Source organism: Bufo bufo, chromosome 5 (assembly GCF_905171765.1).
Source record: "Bufo bufo chromosome 5, aBufBuf1.1, whole genome shotgun sequence".
Taxonomy (NCBI): domain Eukaryota; kingdom Metazoa; phylum Chordata; class Amphibia; order Anura; family Bufonidae; genus Bufo; species Bufo bufo.
The window spans coordinates 39,530,465-39,548,122 of NC_053393.1; the positions used below are offsets into that span (position 1 = coordinate 39,530,465).

At 50.4% G+C, this 17,658-nt stretch overlaps 1 long non-coding RNA gene across 2 annotated transcripts in view; it reads right to left on the bottom strand.

The window, feature by feature from the left end:
- LOC121001330 overlaps positions 1-4,140 on the bottom strand; it is a 131,094-nt gene extending 126,954 nt beyond the window's left edge. For both annotated transcript variants that reach the window (XR_005779032.1, XR_005779031.1), the window contains exon 1: positions 3,927-4,140. This is a non-coding gene — a long non-coding RNA (uncharacterized LOC121001330). The remainder of the gene's footprint in view (positions 1-3,926) is intronic.
- Positions 4,141-17,658: the final 13,518 nt, after the last annotated feature.

Genomic DNA, 17,658 nt, shown 5'->3' on the forward strand with positions numbered 1-17,658 from the left:
ATCCTCTTCTTGAATTTCTGCCTCAGTCTAAATCCTGACTGTATTGATTCCACGGATGGAGGAACATTGGCATCTGGAGACCATTGTGTGGTAGAAATAGGGGTTGTCATCGAATGTGGGCCCTAGGTCTTCCTGCTCCATAGGAGAACAGCATTACCTTAAGGCTGGGTTCAGACCTGAGCGTTTTACAGCGCGTTCCTACGCGCTGTAAAACGCTCAACAGGCAAGAACCAATGTTTCCCTATGGGAAGGGTTCTCACCTGAGCGTTTTACAGCGCGTACGATCGCGCTGTAAAACGCCCGACGCTCAAAAAAGTTCTTGAGCTTCTTTGGGGCGTCTTGTCGCGCGTTCCCGTACATAGACTTAGCGGGAACGCGTGACAATAGGCGTTCGCTTGTTTCGGAGCCGCGTATGTCAGACGCCCGTAGAATCGCGCATACAGAGCGCGACATCCCGAACGCTCAGGTCTGAACCCAGCCTAAGGGCACGTCCAGGTGGAACGGGGCGACTATGGATTTTTCGCAGTCAAATATACGTACAGAGCATACCTACTGGAATCCCTCACTGGCAAAATCCGCATTTTAAGTCAAGTCATGATGGATATCGTTTTATTAAATTTTATTCTCATTGGGATTCGCGTTCCCACCCGTCCCTTGGTTGAACTTGATGGACTTATGTCTTTTTTTTCAACCGTATTAACTATGTAACTACTATGTTGCAGATTTTTAGATTTTGAAGCATGAAGGATTTTTCCTGTTTTTCAGGACTATCGGGTGAGAATATGCGGTTTCCAGGTTTCCATGGCATCATCGCTCCATCGCTTCTGCTCTAGGTACCAACATATCTGCTCTGCCTTCAGGCAAAAGACCGGAACAGAAAGATGTGCCCAAAAAAAGCAAAAATCCTTGCATCCTATAATGGAAATATTAGTGCCGATGTGGATACAGCCTAACCCGCTGATTTCGACGTGACTGTCCAACCATATAACGTATACGAGGGCCTCTCCCCTGACTTTAGGTGTTGGGAGGCAAAGAAGGATCGGACATGATGGATTTCAACATGCCCAATCCTTTGGTGGATAAGCCACCTGCAGAGATGTCAGGCAGCTGCATATTTCCATTTCCACATTCAGACAACAATTAGCAAAACATGGCTGGTTTCTTCTAAAAACAGCGCCACACCTGTCCACAGGCTGTGTGCGGTATTGCATCTCTGTCCCATTCAGTCCAATGGAGCCGAGCTGCAATACCAGACCCAACCCATAGGCAAGTGTGCTGCTGTTTTTCTAATGCTGGACATCCCCTTTAAGGCTACTTTCACACTAGCGTTTTTTTGCGGATCCGTCATGGATCTCCAAAAACGCTTCCGTTACAATAAGGCCTCTTTCACACGAACGTGTGCGCTCCGTGGCCGTATTACTGACCGCCTTTGCAGATCCGCAATACACGGGTGCCGTTCCGTGGGCATTCCGCATCACGGATGCGGACCCATTCACTTGAATGGGTCTGCAAATCCGGAGATGCGGAATGGTGCAGAACGGAAGCGCGGAACGGAACCCTACGGAAGCACTGCGGAGTGTTTCCGTAGGGGTTTCGTCCCGTACTTCCGTTTCGCAAAAAGATAGAACGTGTCCTATCTTTTTGCGGAACGGGCGGATCCCGGAACCATTCAAGTGAATGGGTCCGCGATCTGCTGGGGCTGCCCCACGGTTGGTGTTTGTGCATCGCGGTCCGCAATTTGAGGGCCGCACAGGCCTAATACAACCGCATACATCCGTCATGAACGGATCCGGTTGTATTATGTCTTATATAGCCATGACGGATCCGTCATGAACACCACTGAAAGTCAAGGGGGGGGGGCGGATCGGTTTTCTATTGTGTCCGAGAAAACGGATCCATCCCTTTTGACTTACATTGTGCGTCAGGACGGATCCGTCTCGCTCCGCATCCCAGGACGGACAGAAAAACGCTGCAGGCAGCCTCCAAAGCAGAATGGAGACGGAACGGAGCGAAACTGACGCGTTCTGAGCGGATCCTTTTCCATTCAGAATGCGTTATGGCAAAACTGATCCGTTTTGGACCGCTTGTGAGAGCCCTGAACGGATCTCAGAAACGGAAAGCCAAAACGCCAGTGTGAAAGTAGCCTAAGACACAACCTGGCGGTGGAATAGACCTGATGAGGTCATTGCGTCGTGTCACGTTATGGGGGCACTGCGGATGAAGAATACAGGTGTCTATAGTCAGTGGCGGACATATGGTGCCATGTCATTACTTCTCACAAGATCAGCCCAGTCCTCTCCTGAAATACTCTGCACTGCTATTCACAATTCAGATCTGACTGGCTGTAGACATACCGCAGAAGGCGTAAAACATCCGGAACGGCTTCATACAGAATATAAACACCGCAGACTGATATACATCGTGGCATATTTAATGAGCTCATTAGGCCATGGAGGATGCAGGCTGCCACGAGGCCTAGCAGGCCACAGCCACGAGGCCGGGGAACAAGCAGGTTAATGGCCTGGCTGCATCTGCACAGTGATCTGCAGATGTCAGGGCTGCGAGAGAAGCCTCCCAAGACGGCCATGTCCCTCCAGGGGTCCTGACCCTGCCGTGCGCTGCCCAGGCTGAAAATAGATGCAGCAAGAACTCACTTTTATATCCGGCTCCACAAGACCAGCAGCTGCTCAGACCAGGTTTCCTGCGAAAGATTTTCAGTTCCACCATTTTCAAGAAGACCAGCCCCCTTGATGACCACTTTTCAATGCAATTTATATATATTCAAAGGGAGCAGATACAATGGTAGCAGCAAAACGGAGGGGAGATTGCCAAATCCCGTCCAGAGAAATTCCAGATTTCGTCCTTTGCAATGTATAGGATGAAATCTACAGCGAACATATTACCTGTGCATCACATACATACGCGTACATATTGTCTGTGCATGCATATACACCTATACATATTGTCTGTGCATGCATGTACACCTATACATATTGTCTGTGCATGCATATACACCAATACACATGCATATTGTCTATGCATGCATGTACACATATACATGCACAAGAACATGTCACTTATGCATGCATGTGCAGATATACATACATATAGTGTGTACACACGCACATATATACATGAAAACATATAGTCCCATATACTGCATGCATTCTATACACATTCCTGTATGTCACGTTGCATAATAATCTGACATGGTATTTACAGTCCCATTCGCAGTACAGACCCGTATGGATCACCTATATAAAAGGCCATCATGGCACTGCAGACCCTACGAAGCCAGGTACAATCCTGTAATAAAGCCCTATGGTCGCTGTGAGCGTCCTCGGTGCACGGTGTGCAGTTCCTTGGGGCATGCGATCCCCGTATGCCATGTGCTCGGAAATTAATGGCGCCCTCTCCATCCCATATAATCCTATAGACGGTAAAAACAAAACAAAACAGAAAACATGGCAGGTATAAAAACTGATTCCTCGTCGCCCATCGTCCAGGTCAGAATTGTTCCTTTCTGTTTCATAATCAATAAACGTGCATCCAACAGCAGCAAATCCCCCCCCCCCCCCCCCCCCCCCAAATACAAGCGGCAGCACGGTCAACACCAGGGTTAAAAAATATCCGAATATGGTTTTCTGTGAATAACGAGACCTAGGCCACAGCTGGGGGGAAGGGGGGGGGGGGGGGGTGTAGGGCTGTCGAACCCTGTCGTGTTTTTTTTGTTTTTTTGTTTTTTTGTTACACGAAAAACGAAAATATCGGTTTTGGGTTAAGGGACCGGGGGAGGCGAAACAATGGCGAAAAAAGTCCAATAGGTCGTTCGGATCGGGAAAGAGGGGGGGGGGGGTGAGATTGGGTGCCATGTCTGAATCAAACAGAGAGAGACGTAGGAATGGCTTTAAGGGATCCATACTTACCCGTCGGAGAGCCTTTAACCCCTTTGTGACGGGATCACGTAATCCGTTGGAAAATCAAGTTGCAGAAACGATAAATCCCCGAAGCGATCGGCTCCCATGTGCTCATTGCAGCACGCGGTCGGCTCAGTTGAGCACTCTGCTGTCTGTCGGCCAGGGCCTGACGTCACATGAATACAGACAGGCAAACACACGCACACACCCCCTGCTTACAGTGACACACGCGCAGAGGGACTGCACTGTACCAGGACGCTGCGGGGAGGGGGGAGGCTGCCTCCGCCATGTGCTGGGCTGTCAGCAGCCTCATCCTGTGGGAGTGGGGAGGAGGAGGAGGTGTGGGCACGTGCTGAGCCCTGGAAGGGCAGATTCACACATGGCAGCTTTGCCTGCAGCTGAATATCCATTCCATACAGGGGGGCGTTTCTGCAGCTCCATTCAGACCTCCTAGATACCGATCTGCAGATCCAGCTGAGGGCTCATGCACACAAACGTATTTTCTTTCCGTGTCCGATCCGTTTTTGTTTTTTTTTGCAGACCGTAGGCGGAACCACTCATTTAAATGGGTCCACACAAAAAAAAAAAAAACGGAAGTTACTCCGTGTGCATTCCGTTTCCATATGTCCGCGTGTCAGTTCCGTAAAAAAATATAGAACATGTCCCGTTATCGTCCGCATAACGGACTGTTCTATTAGGGGCCAGCTGTTCTGGAATGCCCACGGACGTCATCCGTATTTTTTGCAGATCCGTGTTTTGCGGACCGCAAAACACATACGGTCGTGTGCACCATCCCTAAGGGCTCATGCACACAGCATAAAAAAATAAATGGCGGCATGCGCTCAGCTGGGATCCGTATTTTGAGGATATGCGATTTGAGATTGGAGCCCAAAAGCTTCAAGCTATGTGCAGTGCCCTGGAGCAAGGGTATAGTGGACGTTTGTGGACATTTGCCCCTATTGCTACTATACAAAGCCATGCACTTGGAAGGGTTAACTTGCACTATGATTTATGCGATTGTGTGCACTTATCGGGGCGTTGCTAGGGTCTCAAAGGATCCGGGGCCCAAGCCCCAATGAATATGTCCCCCAATTCTCTAAGGCTACTTTCACACTTGCGGTGCTTTCTCCTGCAGGCGGTTCCGGCGGGGTAACAGCCTGCCAGATGCGTGCTACCGCTAGTGCACCGTGCCACCAGAAGTCCGCTTTGGCCCCATTCACTATAATAGGGGGGGGGGGGGGAAGGTCCAGCCGCAGCACGGCAAACATGCCGAGAGGCGGCTGGAATAAAACTGCAGCAGGCTGTCGTTTTTTTCAGCCCGGCATGTTTGCCGTACTCCCCGGGAAGTCGACCCTCCCGCGCACACCGCATTTTGCTGTACTTGCTATACAGCAGCACATACCTCTCACATCCAGGACCTCCAGGTGACGTCTCCTCTGATGTAGATCTTCTCTGTCATCATCTTCTCCACTCGGTCCAGATAACTTCTCCCAGCCGACTCGTCTCTGCAGAGTGTGACACACAGACATCTTAGCTTCCTCACTTTTCTATCATCATCCTCTAACCTGGAGTCCCAACAGTGTTATCCTGCTGCTCGGTGTGCTCCTCAATACCCCCAAATACTATCCTGAAGAAAAAGGAGTGCTGTACAGATAGCCCCCCCCCCCCCCCCCATAGTAATACTTCTCCTCGTAGAATGCCCTCCTTAGTAATACTGCCCCCTACAGTGCCCCCAACAGGGATAGTGCTCCCCAAGAGTGCCCCCATTAGTAGAAGAGTAGAAGAGCCCTCCAGTATTAATAATGCCCTCACAGACCCCTCATTACTAATAAGGCCCCCCCCATAGTGCTCTTTGTAGAAATAAGGTGGATCTATAAGACCCTCCTTTAGAGCCCCCAGTAGTAACAAGAACGCCTAATGTCCCCTGGATCTAAAATGCCCCCCGTATTTATACTGCCCCTCCTGTTATAATGCTCTCCCCTGCAGTGCCCCCTGTGGTTATATTCCTCCTCTTAGTGTCCTCACAAATTAAAATTCCTCAGCCCCTCCAACATACAGTCCCATGTAAATAACATCCCTCTCTGTCTACAGCCCCCTCCAATATACAGTCCCATGTAAATACCATCCCTCTCTGTCTACAGCCCCCTCCAACATACAGTCCCATGTAAATAACATCAGCCCCTCCCCAGTCTCCTCCAACATACAGTCCCATGTAAATAACATCACTCCCTCCCACAGACGCCATCAACATACAGCCCCAGGTAAATAACATCACTCCCTCCCACAGCCGCCATCAACATACAGTTCCATGTAAAAAAACATCAACCCCTCCCCCAGCCACCATCAATATACAGTCCCATGTAAATAACATCACTCCCTCCCCCAGCCACCATCAATATACAGTCCCATGTAAATAACATCACCCCCTCTCACAGCCGCCTTCAACATACAGTCCCATGTAAATAACATCACTCCCTCCCACAGCCACCATCAATATACAGTCCCATGTAAATAACATCACCCCCTCTCACAGCCGCCTTCAAAATACAGTCCCATGTAAATAACATCACTCCCTCCCACAGCCACCTCCAATATACAGTCCCATGTAAATAACATCACCCCCTCCCACAGCCACATTCAACATACAGTCCCATGTAAATAACATCACCCCTCCCACAGCCTCTTCCAACATACAGTCCCATGTAAATAACATCACTTCCTCCCCCAGCCACCATCAATATACAGTCCCATGTAAATAACATCACTCCCTCCCCCAGCCACCATCAATATACAGTCCCATGTAAATAACATCACTCCCTCCCACAACTACCATCAACATAAAGTCCCATGTAAACATCACTCCCTCCCACAGCCGCCATCAACATACAGTCCAGAGGCGTTGCTAGGCTAAAACATTCGGGACCTGGGCCCCTGATGTTTCCCCCCGAATGTCCTGCCTGCCTGCTAGATACAACTTTATTGCCCTCCTCAGGACAGCAATACAATTGAATATAATGCTGTGGAAGATCTGAAGGACCTGTGGTGACATCACAGGTCATGTGACCAGCAAAACAGGCAGTGGTTGAGAAGGACCTGCGATGATGTCATCATCATGTGACCAGTGCAGGAGAGGATGGCAGAGAAGAGAAGAGGCTGAGGTGAGGTCTGCTACATAAGGAGAGGTAAGTGAAGGGAGAGGCAGAGCAATGCTGGGAGTTGTGGTTATTTAACTGGAACTGTATGTTAGGGCTGAAGGCAGGGATGTTATTTACATGGAACTGTGTGTTGGAGGTGGCTGTAGGAGGGAGTGATGTTATTTACATGGGACTGTTTGTTGGAGGGGGCTGGGCAGGGTGGTGTTATTTACATGGGACTGTATGTTGAAGGTGGCTATGGGAGCGGATTATGTTATTTACATGGGACTGTATGTTGGAGGGGGCTGGTGGAGGGAGTGATGTTATTTACATGGGACTGTATGTCGGGGGGGCTGAGGGAGGCAGTGATGTTGATGGCGGCTGAGGGAGTGATGCTATTTACATGTGACTGAATTTTGAGGGGGCAATGTTATTTACATGGGACTGTATGTTGAAGGTGGCTAGTGGGGGGATGATGTTATTTACATGGGACTGAATGTTAAGGGGGTGATGTTAACATAAGATTGCATGTTGAAGGCGGCTGGGGAGGAAGTGATGTTATTTACATGGAACTGTATGTTGAAGGCGGCTATGGGAGGGGATTATGTTATTTACATGGGACTGTATGTTGGAGGTGGCTTGGGAGGGAGTGATGTTATTTACATGGGACTGTATGTTGGAGAGGGCTGGGGAATTGTATGTTGATGGCGGCTGAGGGAGGGAGTGATGCTATTTACATGGGACTGAATTTTGAGGGGGGCGATGTTATTTACATGGGACTGTATGTTGAAGGTGGCTAGTGGGGGGAATGATGTTATTTTCATGGGACTGAATGTTAAGGGGGTGATGTTAGCATAAGATTGCATGTTGGAGGCGGCTGGGGAGGAAGTGATGTTATTTACATGGGACTGTATTTTGGATGGGGCTGTAGATAGAGAGGGATGTTATTTACGTGTGACTGTATATTGGAGGGGGCTAGAGAGATGTTGTGATGGTATTTACTTGGGACTGTATGGTGGAGGGAGGGAAATAGTGTTATTGTGTTGGCATTCTTATTACTACAGGGGGCTCTATAGGAAGGACTTATAGATCTGCCTTATTTCTACTAAGAACACTATGGGGGCCTTATTACTACTGAGGGGTCTGTAGAGAGCTTTATTACCACTGGGGGAACAATAGGGGGCCTTATTTGTATTGAGGACTCTGTGAGGGTATTATTAATACTGGAGGGCTCTTCTACTAATGGGGGCACTCTTGGGGAGCACTATCACTGTTGGGGGCAGTATTACTAATGAGGGCATTCTAGAAGAGAATTACTATTGGTGGGACTATGAGGAGTACTGTTACTATGGGGGCACCCATTTTCCTTCAGGATAGAAATTGGGGGTATTGGGGAGCACAACGAATAGCAGGATAAGGGTCCATTCACACATCAGTATTTTGTAATCCACATCCGTTCCGCAAATTTGCAGAACAGAATGCGGACCCATTCATTTCATTGGCCCCGCAAAAAATGCATCCGTTGTTTCGTTCCGTTATGCGGATACGTTGTAGTCAATGGGTCAGCAAAATTGCAGATGACATGCGGATGCCATATTGGCGCATTACACGTCATCCGCAATTGCGGATCCGTTTCCAGGAAATAGAAAGATATTTTTTTAGTACTCTACCAACATATATTCCTCCTTCCAGTTTTTTTTTACGGAAAAACAGAATGGATGCGGATGTACAATTGGTAAAAATGGAAGGTTTTTGCGGAAACACGGATCCGCAAAAAACGGAACGGAAATCTGTAAATGAAAAATATTGACATGTGAATGGACCCTAAGGCTCCATTCACACGTCCGCAAATGGGTCCGCATCCATTCCGCAATTTTGCGGAACGGGTGCGGACCCATTCATTCTCTATAGGGACGGAATGGATGCGGACAGCACACAGTGTGCTGTTAGCATCCGCATTTGCGGAGCGCGGCCCCGATCTTCGGGTCCGCAGCTCCACAAAAGATAGAACATGTCCTATTCTTGTCCGCAGCTGCGGACAAGAATATGCATTTCTATAGGGGTGCCGGGCGGGTGTGTTGCGGATCCGCAATTTGCGGGTCCCCAACACACCACGGACGTGTGAATGGAGCCTTACACTGTGGGGACGGGAGATGATGATTGAAAAGTGAGGAAGCTAAGATGTCCGTGTGTCACACTCTGCAGAGACGAGTACAGCAAAATGCAGTGTGTGGGGGGAGGGGGGATGACTTAGAGAACTGGGCCATATTCATTGGGGCTTTGGCCCCGGATTTTTGAGACCCTAGCAACACCCCTGATACTGTCCCATGTAAATAACATCACTCCCTCCCCAGCCACCTCCAATAAACAGTCCCATGTAAATAACATCACCCCCTCCCACAGCCGCAATCAACAGACAGCCCCATGTAAATAACATCACTCCTGAGCATTTAGTCCCATGATAACATCCCTCCCTTCAGCCCTAACATACATCCCAGTTAAATAACCACAACTCCCAGTATTGCTCTGCCTCTCCCTTCACTTACCTCTCCTCATATACAGACATCACCTCAGCTTCTTCTCCTCTTCACTGCCGTCCTCTCCTGCACTGGTCACGTCACTTCTCAACACCTGCCTTCTGCACTGATCACATGACCTGTGATGTCATCACAGGTCCTTCAGATCTTGCAGTGCATTAGATTCAATTGTATTGCCGTTCTGAGGACGGCAATCCAGTTGTATCTGCCTGGCAGGCAGTATATTCGGGGCCTGGGACAAAACATCAGGGGCCCAGACCCCGAATGTTTTAGCCTAGCAACGCCCCCGGCACTTGTTGAACTGCATTTTATATGTTTATTGTAATATATCCTGTTATTGCACTATAGTTGCACTGCACTGTGGAAAGGGTTAATGCACAGCCAGTTAATACTGAGAGACTTTGATACTTTGTATCTGTGCACTGCGAATTTAGAACTCTCCCACAGTTATTATAAGGGACTATGCAAAGTGAAGGGAAAACCACACTGACCTTTTGACTGGTTTAGCTCTGTTGTTTACATCTGAAAACTTGTTTATGTCTGGAAAATCTGCTTACTCATTCCCATAGACTTGTATTGAAACGTTATACAAGTGTATGACAGTCTCAAATTTCAACAATGTTTCTGTTTAGGCTACTCCATCCCTCCTACTAGAAGGTTCTAGTTCAGCTAGAAACTGTATATAAGGAGAGCAGTCAGAGCCTCTAGTTGTCTGCAGACTTGTGCTTAGTAGAATAGTCTCTGCCAGACTGGACGAGTGACCAGAAAAAGACGCTGAGATGGAGTTACCCGCCCTTTGCCAGACAACTGAGCTACAGACCCATGGCCACCAGTCCTGGGCCTTAATATCCCCTACGGAGAACAGCAAAACATGGTGACACCTCGACTGTGCTGGAGGACCCAGCATAGCTTTGGTCCCACCCCACTCCTGAGCTCCGCTCCCTTCTGCACTGATAACATGACAATTACATCATCACAGGTCCTTACAGCTTCTCCTCTCCACTGCTGAGCTCTGCTCCACCCTCCACTGATCACATGACTGTGACATCATAACAGGTCCTTACAGCTTTTCCTCTCCATTGCTGAGCTCTGCCCCCCCCCTCTCCACTGATCACATGACTGTGACATCATCCCAGGTCCTTCAGCTCTTGCACTGTAACCAAGAATCCCAGACATTTTTGGTAATTTATAAATGCCGGCGAGACAAACTGCGTGCCCCTATCAGAAACCACATCCGAGGGAATGCCATGCAATTTCACGATATTATCAGCAGAAATATGAGCAAGAGTCAGACTGGCTAACGATACAAAGTGAGCCATTTTACTAAAACGGTCAACAACCAGCAAAATTACTGTTTTCCCGGAGGAACTCGGCAGATCCGTAATAAAGTCCATAGACAAGTGCGTCCAAGGACGAGACGGAATAGACAAAGGAAGAAGTGAACCAGCAGGTCAAGTGTGAGCAACCTTTGACCGTGCACAGGTTTCACAAGCTGCTACATAATCCTCAACACTCTTACGTAACCCGGGCCACCAGAACCTCCGGGACACAAGATCAAAGGTGGACTTGCCACCAGGATGTCCAGCAAGGACAGTATTGTGATGTTCCTTGAATACCCTGTATCGCAGTCCATCAGGAACAAACAACCTCCCTGGGGGACAAGAACCAGGAGCCCCCTCCTGGGCTCCCAACACCTCCATCTCCAATTCCGGGTACAGAGCGGAGACCACCACCTCATCAGCCAAAATCGGAGCAGGATCCTCTGAATCACATCCCCCAGGAAAACTGCGAGACAACGCATCTGCCTTCACGTTTTTTAACCCCCGGGCGAAAAGTAACCACAAAATTGAACCTGGTAAAGAACAGTGACCATCTAGCCTGTCTAGGATTCAGACGCTTGGCAGATTGCAGGTAAGCCAAATTCTTATGATCCGTATATACTGTAACGGGATGAGACGCCCCCTCCAACCAGTGACGCCATTCCTCAAAGGCCAATTTGATGGCCAGCAATTCCCTATCTCCTACATCATAATTCGACCGAGAGCTTCTTGGAAAAAAAAAACACACGGAACCCATTTGCCAGGAGGTGAACCCTGCGACAACACCGCTCCAACCACGAATGGCTGAGACACATCGGGCTGCACCAGAATGGGAGCAGACGCAAAACATTCCTTAATAGCCGAAAAGGCCTGCAATGCCTCATCCGACCAGAGACGTCGGCGCCCTTCTTGGTCATATCGGTCAGAGGTTTTACAATGGTAGAATAGTTCAAGATTAATTTTCTATAATAATTAGTAAACCCCAAAAACCACATCAAAGCTTTCTGATTCTCTGGTCGGTCCCATTCCAGAACTGCCCAGACCTTTTCGGGGTCCATGCGAAAACCAGAGTCAGAAAGCAGATATCCCAGAAACTGAAGCTCCTGCACAGAAAACACACATTTCTCCAATTTGGCATATAATTTATTCTCCCGAAGGATCGACAAAACCTGTCTCACATGATCCTGATGGGTCTTCAGATCAGGAGAGTAAATTAAAATGTCATCCAAGTAAACTACCACGAACCTCCCCACAAAATGATGGAAAATGTCATCGACGAATCGCTGAAATACCGCTGGCGCGTTAGTTAACCCAAAAGGCATAACCAGATTCTCGAAATGACCCTCGTGCGTGTTGAAGGCCGTTTTCCACTCATCCCCTTCCTTGATTCTAATCAGATTGTAGGCCCCTCTTAAATCCAACTTGGAGAACACCTTGGCTCCAACAATCTGATCAAAAAGATCGGAGATCAAAGGAAGGGGATACAGATCACGGACCGTAATACGGTTCAATTCCCGGAAATCCAAACAAGGTCTCAGCAAACCATCCTTTTTCTTTACAAAGAATAAACCAACTGCAACCGGAGACTTAGATGGCCTAATATGACCCTTTGCCAAACTCTCGGTAATATACTTCAGCATGACCTCTCTTTCAGGTTGAGAAAGATTGTAAAGCCGAGACTTTGGCAACTTAGCCCCTGGGATGAGATTAACTGGACAATCATAGTCACGATGAGGGGGCAATTCCTGAGCCCCACCCTCCGAAAAGACATCCGCAAAATCTGAGAGATACAGAGGTAGAGCCTTAGTAGACACACCAGAGATAGTAGTGCCAAGACATTTGTCCGAACAAAATTCCCTCCAACCAATGATCTGTCCTGCTTGCCAATCTATAATTGGGTTATGTTTTGTCAACCACGGTAAACCTAAGACTACAGGAGCGGGCAAGTCCTTCATGACAAAACAAGACATGATCTCTGTCACGGAACCATGAACCAGACGTACAACAAGAGATAAATGAAAATAAGAAGGCTTTATTGAAAATAAAGCTGTAAAGCAAAAGTCCAAACGGATGGTGAAACCGAGCAGAGTCTTTGCGAAGCCAGAGGTCAGGAACCAGAAGGGTAGTCAGACGAAGCCAGGATCAGGAACCAGCAGGGTAGTCAGACGAAGCCAGGATCAGGAACCAGCAGGGTAGTCAGACGAAGCCAGGATCAGGAACCAGCAGGGTAGTCAGACGAAGCCAGGATCAGGAACCAGAAGCAGCAGCAGTCTTAGAAGCATGTGAACACAAGAGGACCAAGCAAGGAACTGAAGCCACAGACCTCCTATATATATGAGCTAGGCATCCAGCTCCTCCCAGGGGAAGGAGGAGCCGCAGGGTGGAAGGCTACAAGAAACCCAGGACCCAAGATGGCCGCCAGCACATGTCAAACGAAGGAGAGCAGCAAGCAGGTAAGACCATGACAGTACCTCCCCCTCAAGGGCCCCTCCTCCGCGGAGCACAAAACGGTTTCTGAGGGAAGCGTGCGTGGAAGGCTCGGAGCAAGGCAGGAGCATGGACATCTGCGGAGGGAACCCAGGAACGCTCCTCTGGACCATAACCACGCCAATGGACCAAAAACTGCAACCGACCGCGGACCAGGCGTGAGTCCAGGATATTGCTCACCTCATATTCCTCACGATTGCCCACTTGGACCGGACGAGGCCGAGGAACCGAGGAAGTGAAACGATTACACACCAGTGGCTTCAACAGGGAGACATGAAACACGTTGGAGATCCGCATGCCAGGAGGAAGCGCAAGGGCATAGGCTACCGGGTTTACCCTGCGAAGCACTCGGAAGGGACCAACAAAGCGAGGCGCCAGCTTGGGAGTGGGCACTCGAAGGTTGAGGTTGCGGGTGGACAACCATACACGGTCTCCGACCTGGTAGGAAGGAGCAGGCGCTCGTCTGCGATCAGCCTGGAATCTCTGGCGCTGCGCAGAGACCTCAAGGGACTTCTGGATCTGTACCCAAGAAGCACGTAGGACGGAAAGGTGATCCTCCACAGCCGGAATATCCTGGGGAGAGAATACCTCCGGTAACACGGCAGGTTGGAACCCATAATTGGCCATGAAGGGAGACGTCCCAGAGGAAGAGTTCACCGCCGTGTTCCTGGCAAACTCAGCCCAAGGCAGGAGGTCAACCCAATTGTCTTGGTGATCGGAGACATAGCAACGAAGGAATTGCTCCAAGGCCTGATTGGATCGTTCTGCGGCCCCATTGGACTGAGGGTGGTAGGCCGAGGAGAAGGAGAGATGAATCCCCAACTGGGAGCAAAAGGCGCGCCAGAACCTGGACACAAACTGACTCCCCCGATCCGACACAATCTCCTTAGGCAAACCGTGCAACCGGAAGACCTCCCTGGCAAAAATCGTGGCCAACTCTTGTGCAGAGGGTAACTTCTTGAGAGGAACACAGTGGCACATTTTGGAAAACCGATCCACAATCATGAGAATGACCGTATGGCCTCGGGATGCAGGGAGGTCCACAATGAAATCCATCCCCAGGTGTGACCATGGGCGCTCCCCGGTGGCTATGGGTTGCAGAAGGCCCAACGGAAGGTGCCGAGGGGACTTACTCTGGGCACAAACGGAGCATGCCGCTACATATGCGGCGATGTCGGAACGTAGGGAAGGCCACCAGAACAGACGTGAAACAGCCCAGGACAGCTGATTCTTTCCAGGATGCCCCGCGGTCTTGGAGTTATGGTAGGTTCGCAACAACCGAGTGCGCAACTCCTCAGGCACAAAACATCTGCCGTTGGGTCTCCCAGAGGGAGCACCAGATTGAGCCGCCAAAATCTGCTCACCCAGGGGAGAGGTCAGGCTGGTGCGAATGGCGGCCAGGATCTGATTCGGAGGTATGACCGAAGTCGGAATCGACTCCTCCCTGGACAGCTCGGAGTACTGCCGTGATAAGGCATCCGCCCTGATGTTCTTGGAACCGGGTAGGTAGGAGACCACGTAATTAAAACGTGACAAGAACAGAGCCCATCTGGCCTGACGTGGTGTCAATCTCTTGGCCTCAGAAAGGTAGGTCAGATTCTTGTGGTCCGTCAGGATGAGAACCGGAACCACCGAACCCTCGAGCAAGTGCCTCCATTCTTTAAGGGCCTGCACGATGGCCAATAACTCCCTGTCACCAATCTGATAGTTGCACTCCGCGGAAGACAGTTTCCGGGAGTAAAACCCACAAGGAAGCAGAGGACCCTCTGGTGTTCTACGCTGAGACAGAAGGGCGCCTACTCCCGTCTCAGACGCGTCCACCTCGAGGACAAAGGGCAACCCAGGGTTGGGATGCGACAGAATCGGAGCCGACACAAAGGCGGACTTTAGGGCCTCAAAAGCTCGGATGGCCTCGAGCGGCCAGACCTGGGAATTACTGCCCTTCCTGGTCAGATCCGTGAGAGGCTTGGCCAGCATGGAAAAGTCCCTGATGAACTTCCGATAATAATTGGCGAAGCCCAAAAAGCGCTGCAGGGAACGAAGACCACTGGGCTGGGGCCACTGTAAGACAGCCGAAACCTTCTCAGGATCCATGGAGAACCCCTCAGCGGAAATGATGTAACCTAAGAAGGTTACCTGGGATCGGTGAAATTCGCATTTCTCAAGCTTACCGAACAGCTTGTTCTCTCGTAACCGTTGCAACACTCGTCTGACATCCAGAATGTGGGCCTCCATGGATTCAGAATATACCAAGATGTCATCCAAATAGACTACCACACACTGCTGCAACAGGTCACGGAAAACATCGTTGATGAATTCCTGAAAGACTGCGGGCGCATTGCACAACCCAAAGGGCATAACCAAGGATTCGTAATGACCGGTCCTGGTGTTAAACGCGGTCTTCCACTCATCGCCCGCCTTGATCCTTACCAGGTTATATGCCGCCCTCAGGTCGAGTTTGGTAAAGACCGTGGCCCCTTTAAGGCGATCGAACAGCTCGGAAATCAAGGGTATCGGGTAAGCGTTCTTGATCGTGATGCGATTGAGACCCCTGTAATCGATGCAAGGCCTCAACTCACCGCCCTTCTTTTTCACAAAGAAAAATCCAGCCCCTGCCGGGGACGAAGATTTGCGAATGTGTCCGCGTGAAAGCGCCTCCCTCACGTACTCCTCCATGGCCTCATTCTCCGCTACCGACAGTGGATAGACTTTGCCACGAGGAGGAACGGCACCAGATTGTAACTCTATGGCACAATCGTATGGGCGGTGCGGAGGTAGGGCAACCGCGCGCACCTTATCGAATACATCCCGGTACTCCTCGTATTCAGGAGGCAACAGAGAGTCCGAGGAAGTACACAGCAACTTGACAGACCCATGGATGCAACTAGCCCCACACTGCGGTGACCACGAGAGGATCTCGACCGATCTCCAATCGAAAGTCGGATTATGCTTCTGGAGCCAGGGGTACCCCAAGACCACCGAGTAGTGTGGAGACGAAATAACCTGGAGGCAGACCGACTCTCTGTGAACGGCACCAATGGCTATCCCCACTGGAAGGGTCTCATGAGTCACGTGTGGCGGCAGAAGGGGTCTGCCGTCTATCGCCTCAAGAGCCAGTGGGGAACCTCGAGCCTGCAGAGGAATGGAATTGGCGGCAGCGAACACACTATCAATGAACAAACCACCAGCACCAGAGTCCACCAACGCCTGGGTCGTCACCGAGCCCCCGACCCAGGAGAGGACAACAGTGATCAGTGGTTTGTCAACAAGGGAAACCGGGGACGAGGAGACTCCACCCAAGATCTGCCCCCGACAGGATCTCAGGGTACGAGCGTTTCCCGGACGGTTCGGACATGCCAACCGAAAATGCCCACCGAGACCACAGTACATGCATCGGCCCTCGCGTCTCCGGAGTGCCCTCTCCCCCTCGGACAGGCGAGCAAACCCCAGCTGCATGGGTTCACCCCCAGACAAGTCATCCCCAGGAGGCGTGGGAGGAGAGGGAGGCACGGGTGGGACAGCAAACGTAGGCACCAATCTGTTAGAAGACCTCCGCAGGTTCTCCTTAAAGGAAGGTCTCTCCCTGAGTCTGGTGTCAATCAAAATCAGGAAAGAAATAAGAGACTCGAGCTCAACTGGTAGGTCCTTAGCTGCAACCTCATCCTTCAAGGCATCCGAGAGACCATGAGAGAAAGCAGCGACCAGAGCCTCATTATTCCAGCCCACCTCTGCTGCCAGGGTACGAAACTCAATGGCGTATTCAGCTACGGATCGTGAACCCTGTCTGATGGACATAAGGAGCTTCGCAGCAGAGGCAGCACGAGCCGGCACATCGAATACCTTCCGAAGAGAAGCAACAAAACCGGAAAACTCGGCAACCACCGGATTGTTGTTCTCCCATAAAGGGCTGGCCCAGGCCAAGGCCTTGTCCGAGAGCAGCGAGATCAAGAAGCCCACCTTTGATCTCTCAGTAGGAAAGGCATGTGGCAGCAACTCGAAATAAATGCCCACCTGGTTAAGGAAACCTCGGCACTGAGTTGGCTCTCCCCCAAAGCGCTGTGGAAGAGGGGCAGAACCGGTCATACCCCGAAACACCGCAGGCGCAACAACAGGTGTCGGGGTAGACTCTGGCGCAACAACCGGAGCGGCAGTAGGAGCGAGCCCAGGAGCGACAACCGACCCATCGGCAACGGGAGCGAAATGAGCCGTGCGTTCAAGCAGGGTTTGCAACGCCACAGCGAACCGACCCAACAGGTGATCCTGC